This window comes from Triturus cristatus, chromosome 10 (genome assembly GCF_964204655.1).
Source record: "Triturus cristatus chromosome 10, aTriCri1.1, whole genome shotgun sequence".
Classification (NCBI taxonomy): Eukaryota; Metazoa; Chordata; class Amphibia; order Caudata; family Salamandridae; genus Triturus; species Triturus cristatus.
In genome coordinates, this window is record NC_140593.1 from 1171289125 (window position 1) to 1171297289 (window position 8165).

Sequence of the window (8165 nt, forward strand, 5' to 3'; positions counted from 1 at the left end):
TGGAGAGGACATGTAGCTTCCCCTAATTTTGAACCCCAGTGCGGTGTGTCCCTATTGTGTGACCATGGGGTACTGGCCCCAGCAATACTTCAGCTGAGGGGCCAAGATTTACAGCAGCAGAGTCTGAGCTGAGGTGGCAGAGAGCAAAGGATTAACTGAGTGTAGGGTGGGAGCAGAGGGGCACTTTATTAAAGGGACAGGAGTAGAGAGGGCAGTGTGGGAGCATTAAAGGGACAGGAGTAGAGAGGGCAGTGTGGGAGCATTAAAGGGACAGGAGTAGAGAGGGCAGTGTGGGGGCATTAAAGGGACAACAGCAGAGAAGGCAGGCAGTGTGGGAACAGAGGGGGCAGAGAGAGAGAGTGTGGGAGCAGAGGGGGCAGGGAGCAGAGAGGGCAGTGTGGCGGAAGGGACAGAGAGGAAGGTGTGGGAGCAGAGGGGGCAGAGAGGAGAGTGTGGGAGCAGAGGGGCACTGCATTGAAGGTACAGGAGCATAGAGGGCAGTGTGCGAGCATTACAAGTACAAGAGCACAGAGGGCAGTGTGGGAGCAGCGGGGGCAGAGAGGAGAGTGTGGGAGCAGAGGGGCCCTGCATTGAAGGTACAGGAGCATAGAGGGCAGTGTGCGAGCATTACAAGTACAAGAGCACAGAGGGCAGTGTGGGAGCAGCGGGGGCAGAGAGGAGAGTGTGGGAGCAGAGGGGCCCTGCATTGAAGGTACAGGAGCATAGAGGGCAGAGTGCGAGCATTATAGGGACAATAGCAGAGAGGGCAGTGTGGGAGCAGGGGGCGTAGAGAGAGTAGTGTGGGATCAGAGGGGGCAGAGAGGGTAGGTGGGAGCAGTGGGGCAGGGAGCAGACAGGGCAGTGCAGGAGCAGAGGGTCACTGCATTTCCGGGACAGGAGCAGGGAGGGTGGTGTGGAGCATTAAAGGGTCAGAAACGGAAAGGGCAGTGTGGGAGCAGAGGGGGCAGGGAGCAGCAGAGAAGTGTGGGAGCGTAAGGGGTAGAGAGGGGAGCGTGGGAGCAGAGGGACACTCCATTAAAGGGACAATAGCAGAGAGGGCAGTGTGGGAGCAGGGGGCGTAGAGAGAGTAGTGTGGGAGCAGAGGGGGCAGGGAGAAGATAGGGCAGTGTGGGAGCAGAGGAGAAATGCATTAAAAGGGACAGGAACAAAGAGAGCAGTGTGGCAAAGGGGACAGGGGCACAGAGGGCAGTGTGGGAACAGAGGGGGCAATGAACAGAAAGGGCAGTGTGAGAGCAGAGGGGCGCTGCATTAAAGGGACAGGAGAAGATAGGGCAGATGGCAGAGGATGCAGGGGCAGAGAGGATAGTGTGGGAGTAAAGGGGCGCTGCATTGAAGGGATAGCTAGGGCAGTGTGGCAGAGGGTGCAGGGGCAGAGAGGATAGTGTGGGAGTAGAGTGGCGCTGCATTGAAGGGATAGCTAAGGATAGGGCAGTGTGGCAGAGGGTGCAGGGGCAGAGAGGATAGTGTGGGAGCAGAGTGGTGCTGCATTGAAGGGATGGCTGAGGCTTGGGCAGTGTGGCAGAGGGTGCAGGGGCAGAGAGGATAGTGTGGGAGTAAAGGGGCGCTGCACTGAAGGGATTGCTGAGGCTAGGGCAGTGTGGCAGAGGGTGCAGGCGCAGAGAGGATAGTGTGGGAGTAGAGTGGTGCTGCATTGAAGGGATAGCTAAGGATAGGGCAGTGTGGCAGAGGGTGCAGGGGCAGAGAGGATAGTGTGGGAGTAGAGTTGCGCTGCATTGAAGGGATAGCTAAGGATAAGGCAGTGTGGTAGAGGGTGCAGGGGCAAAGAGGATAGTGTGGGAGTAGAGTGGCGCTGCATTGACGGGATAGCTAAGGATAGGGCAGTGTGGCAGAGGGTGCAGGGGCAAAGAGGATAGTGTGGGAGTAGAGTGGCGCTGCATTGACGGGATAGCTAAGGATAGGGCAGTGTGGCAGAGGGTGCAGGGGCAGAGAGGATAGTGTGGGAGTAGAGTGGCGCTGCATTGAAGGGATAGCTAAGGATAGGGCAGTGTGGCAGAGGGTGCAGGGGCAGAGAGGATAGTGTGGGAGCAGAGTGAGAAGTGGAGCAGCAGAGATAGCAGAGTATGACCATAAGGGCAGATCGGGCAGTGTGTGCCGAGAAGGCAATGTGCAGTGTGTGAGGAGAAAGAGCAGAGAGGGCTGTGCATGAGCAAAGGGGTAGGGCACAACAAGGGTAGCATGTGAGACGAAGGGGCAGAAATGGAGAATGGTGTGCGAGCAGAGAGGACAGTGTGCATGCGGGCTGGCGGGGCGCATACGGGGCAGTGTATGCAGAGACTGCGCAGCAAGGACAGTGTTTGAGTCTGATGGGCAGGGAGGACAGAGGCCATTGGTACTGGAAGTAGGGGTTCAGGGGGTGCGGCAGCACCCATGTAACAACCACGCTGGACATGAAAAGCCAATAAAAATAACCTTTAAATTTTGATTTCAACATTTGCTGTGCTTCAAAGACGGTCAGGAGATGTCTCCTGACAAATGGCTGCTTATTGTTTTAACATGGAGATTGGTGTCTGCTCTGTTTCCTCTGATTGCAAAGTGAGAGGATTTTGTCAAGTGAACCATGTGATAATGTCTCCATTGTACAGGGAGGTCTAATTTGGGCTAACACACAAACACAATTAGAATACCTTTAAATGTACTCTACAAATATTTCAAAATCTATCAGCAGTTAGGAAATCACAAAATAAGCACATTTTTTGTAATTCTGAAGTGTGATGTAAAAGATTTTAATACTATCAAAACAAATCAAGATGTTTTAGTTGGTGATGCACAGATGATAAATGTTACCTGAAACGCCACCCCAATTGTTTGTGCCCTATATTTTTTTTTTCAGTAAAATTACTTCTGTGCAAATTTAGTAGCCATTTTGATGGACAATGCAGTGTCTACTGAGAACACGCCCCCACACCAGGCTTTACTAACATAGCAGCCAGAGTGCTGTGAAAGGCACCATCAGCTGCACGCCACTCTTCACCAGTCTCCTGCTACATGGGCGAGGCACATTTTCTACACTTGTTCTTTGACTGACACTGATTTTTTCACAATCTCTGTGACTCCAGGGATGTGACGTCATGGCAGCACCCGCACACGTAAAACTGTTCCAGCAGCACTGAGAGAGGGCAGGGTGTGAGCAGGCGTGCAAGAAGCAGAGAGGGCAGTATGCAGGAAGATAGTCGGGGGGGGGGGCACTGTGTGAGCAAAAGGGGCAAAGGATGGAGTGTGGTCAGAAGGGACACAGAGTAGAGAGGGCAGTGTCTGAACACAAGGGGCAGAGAGCAGAGTGGGCAGTGTGCCAGCAGATTGGGCAGAGTGCAGAGCAGGGAGTGTGTCAGCAGAAGTGGGAGAGTGGGCAGTATGTAGGAAGATGGTCAGAAGGGACACAGAGTAGAGAGGGCAGTGTCTGAGCACAAGGGGCAGAGAGCAGAGTGGGCAGAGTGCAGAGCAGGGAGTGGGTCAGCAGAAGTAGCAGAGTGGGCAGATGTGGGAAGATGATCAGAATCAGAAGGGACACAGAGTAGAGAGGGCAGTGTATAAGCACCATGACCAGAGTGGGCAGAGGGTCAATAGATTGGGCAGAGCAGGGAGAGCGTGAGCAATAGAGGCAGAGTGGGCAGTATGTAGGAAGATGGTTAGAAGGGGCACAGAGTAGAGAGGGCAGTGTCTGAGCACAAGGGGCAGAGTGGGCAGTGTGCCAGCAGGTTGAAAAGTACAGTTTATAAACAGCGTGTTTAATGTGCAACAGGGTAGGGGGCACAGCGAGCATTGAATGTGCAGGGGGGCAGGTAGAAAGGGTGGTCTGGGGAGGATGTGGCATAAGGCCAGAGCTGCCGACTTTGGAACTGGGGGATCACGTTCGAGCCTTAGGTCGGCTCGACATTCTGTGATTCTGTGCAAATCACTTTAATCTCCCTGTGCCTACAAAAATGGGCGTGTCCTTGTGTAGTGTGACTGGAACTCACGCAAAGCGCTCTAATACTTTCGGGTCGAGTTCCTGCAGCAAAAAAAAAAAGTATAGAGGGTAAGTGGGGAGGCCTGTTTATGAGCAGAAGGGGTGGTGTGTGAGCAGAAATTGAATCATGAAACATGAAATTAACTGCGCTGTCCAACTTAAATGGATCACATGGCGTACCTTTCACGGATGGACCCTGCCGGCAGTATTTTACACTTGCGCCGCCTGACCCGGGCTCTATACATTTCTTTTTTAATCTGCCTCACAAACGTACTGGGACGCCTTTGCTCTGTGCAGGCAGCGCGGTGTGCATGACAGGCACAGGCATGGCACCAGTACACCTTTACTGTATTCGATGATAAGATTACCTAAATGACATCCAATATGAGCATCATGACTACAAGTCCCATAGTTCATTGCACAGTTCATTGTAATCCCATAACTGTAACATGGTGTCCTTTATGACACGGAGTCATCTGGTAAGTGGCCCTTTCTTCTATGGACAGACATGTTCTTTAAACAACCCAATGTGACCTTTTCCCCAAAAAACGAATTGTTTCTCTAATTACTCGTACAATTGTCGGAACAGGAATAGTAATGTCCCAGCGCTGGCTGCATTAAGGGGGCTAGAAGGTGGAGTTCCCGTGAGTCAGCAGGGGTGCGAATCTGAGGAACAATGTCTGCACTCGGAGGCCTTAATTGCCTTTTCTTCCCTACAGTTCTGTCACCTAACCGCATTCCTGCGCTCGGCAGATTACAGCCAATCAGCGCATGCAGATGAAGCCCTTTGTCTCAGCCTCGCCGAGGGCAGGGGTTAATGAAGAGAGGACAGGGGGCGGGGGAGATAGCGCCCGAGGGGGGGGGGCCGGGGTGGGATCTGCAAATGAATCTCAAAGCCATTGTGGCTTCAAAGGCGCCAGGATGGGGGGTGACGCGGCCTCGCCTCTCGCAATCAAGGTCAAGAATCAGGCACTGGAAGTGCAAATGGCGGAGACAAAGCCCCCTCAGCGGGAGTGTTTGGGGCAGGGGTGAGTGAGACGTCCCGCGGAGAGAGGGCAAATGGGCTCTTATGTAAAGCATCAACAATCTTGAGGGTTTTCGAGGCGGCATGCAGATTGCCAGCTCGCAGGAAGGGGTGTCAGAGATTACACCCTACCCCCAAATACTTGAACGAGACTCCTGGACATTGTACTAAAAAACTTCAGTTTTATGGAGCAGGAAAATGAACTGAACCTTCGGGAAATTATTTGAGAAGTCTGGATCACACATTTGGTCACGCGTGGAGCAAAATTGGAAGCTCCTGCTATACAGCTAGAATATAATACATTATAAATTAACTGTGTGTCACTGTACAGTACCAGACTGCGTCATTGAATCCTGAAAGGGCATTACAATCCAGTGATCCCGGAGAGACGGACTGCTCGGATTAAAGCGACCTGCAGTGGCGTCCTTGTGATTGTTTTTCAGAACAGGTTCTCACCGGCATAGTTGAGCTGACAGGGGTCCTTCAAAGCCGGCCACTCTCTGGCGCCATTTTCAGCAGTGATAGGCGCGCCTCCAAGAGAACTGTCTGTCCATAGCAAATAGACGCAGTTCGGCCAGAGGTCTTGGGTATAGAGTTGCTAACATTTCGCGTTGAGTTTGCATCGCAAAAGTGATATAAACGGGCATAAAATGTTTATTTGGAATTTACAGTCATGGGCAAAACTTGTTTTAAAGTGGAAAGTTGCCTGAAGGTTCCTTATTTTGCACCAGGAGGGCGATCCATGGGTGGTACATGATGGTTCAGATGCAACCAGCCACGATTTTTGATTCAACGCCACCCTATTTACAAACAGTTGTTGACAGGTTTGTGCACACAAAAAACAGCTTTTTCAGAGTGGCGTTGACTTGGGTAAAAGCTTTTATTTCTCCTAACTGCTCCCACTTTGCATTGGACAGCACACAACTAAAGTGGGGGAAGTTGTAAAGTTTGCCCAGGCATAGTATTTGGTGCTGGAAGGGTACTCTTCAAGTACAATATCTGTGCTGGATATGACACAGGTATCTTTGCACTATGCAGCAAGGGTGTATGTGTGGCGCTAAACCATAATTCTGTGCCACCACCAGGGACAGAGCAGGACACTGCCTTATCCTAGGCGGTGTTGCAGCTTTCCTGCTCTCTCAGGCGATGCAGCAACCTCAATTGCTGTGCAAGGCGACATCTCTGTAAATCTGCCCCTATATGTTCACCAATAATACCGATCCTAGGATCGGTTGGCATTATCTGAACAGAGCACTAGGCTGTTTTCACTTTGTGATGCGAACAGAAGTGGCGGACATAGCCCAAAGGCATGAGAGCGCTGTACAGCAGTAGCATGATACAAGGGCACAGCAAGTTACAGTTACAATAATTGCGTTCAGATATATTGATTCGGTAGCTGCGATCAGGTCAATTGCAGCCATTGGACAAGGGACCTACACTGTTCAAGCATTGATTAAGATGTTGGGGTCACATAATAAAGGTAGTTTGTCTCCTGGTTAGAATACCTAGGTATGGTTGCGGGTGATTAACCTAGGTGTCGGTCAAATAGGAGGAGCTTGAGGTCCTTTTTAGGTCTCGCCTAGCGTTGCTGCGCACATGCGCAACTCGCTCGGCGAGATTTATTGTTGATAAGTAGTTTTAGAAGAGGGCTTTAAGCCCCGCCCCTTATTTCCATTTCCTGGCACCACCATTTATGGTAAACTGTGGCCTGCCATTGGAAATTAGGGTTTTTGGTGGACGACCTGTGGCCTCGGAGCCAGACTCGGTGGCCTGCTTTGCGTCTGTCGCAAAGCAGTTTCCTATCTTTATGGGGCCATGTGTTAGTAACACATGGCCCCATAAAGACAAGAGATCCCCATGCTCCGGCTGCAGCGCGTCCTCTTTCGGGACCGCGCTTGTTAGCAAACAGCTACTCTCTTCATTCTGGGACCTGTAGTTTCTTGTTTAATGTGGCAAGAAAGTACTTAAAATCCTCGGCCCGTAAGGTGCTGTTAGTTATAAAGAGCTGTTGTGCTACTCGGCAGCTATGGAGTTGTAATTAATGATAACACTCAAACATTGAACAGAGGGATTCTCTTAGATCGTTTGGTCAATATTTTACTTTAAGCTGGATTAGGTGAGCCCCTGCCTTATTTAAGGAACGTACCCGGTTCCTTAGCAGATTTGTGAAAGCTTCAGACCACTGCTTACAAAAAACCACTAACAACTTTAATTCAAAAATACACCCCTTTTCACTTTTCTGAAAAAGTGAAGAAAAAAAATGTGTGATGCCCCGCGCGAAACGAGAAGGGTACAGGCTGTGAGTTTACCATTCACTCCTAAAAGAGGTACAGTGTGTACCTGCTTCCGACAGACCGACTGCCCTAAAACCAGAGACACCTCTCCCCTACCCTCCCACTGCCCGGAAATTTTTGCCCACCTTAATTTCTCAACAAAAACAATAATGTAAGAAAGAAAAGTCGAGCTTTCCTTTCGGGGACCAAGTCGTAAGAACTCACCCCAGTCATGCAGCCTTGGCAGCAGTGGTCGCCATGCTCCGGCGAGCAGCAGCCAGGAGGGGTGTGTGCGAGCGGTGCGGGACATAAGGCCCTGGGAGGTGTGTACAGGTTAAGTACACATTAGGCAGACATTGTGTCGTTCTTGCAATGTTTACTCACCTTTCCTGGTCCCAGGTTACGTGATGGAAATATCTTACTGCCGGCACACACAGCATGTACAAAGCACCTGGAGTCACAACATGTGACGCGGGCTCTGCCCCCTATACGGCGGCCCCGCCCACTGCACAGCCCGCCCTAACACAGACGATAACGACGAAGGCAGGCATCCTATCTCCCAGTAGCAGGCATAGAGCCCTGTGTTACCGTACAACACACCTTTTTTTTTTTTTTTTCAAACGCTGGATGCTAGCCCAAAAATGCGCACCTAGTAGGGGTACGTGTAGCTATCAATGGTGCAGCAGGTGCAGTGGTACCAGCTCGGATTCCTGAGAGTCTAACTGAACCTATATCATTGCAGTATTTAGCAACACAAACAGTCGTCACGCGGCTAATTAGGTCCTATTGGCCATTTTTAGCCCCTTTGTTCTAGGTTGGAGGACAGAGCACAGGTATCACACGCTTTTCTTTGAGCCCCGTATGTATTTAAAACCTGCCA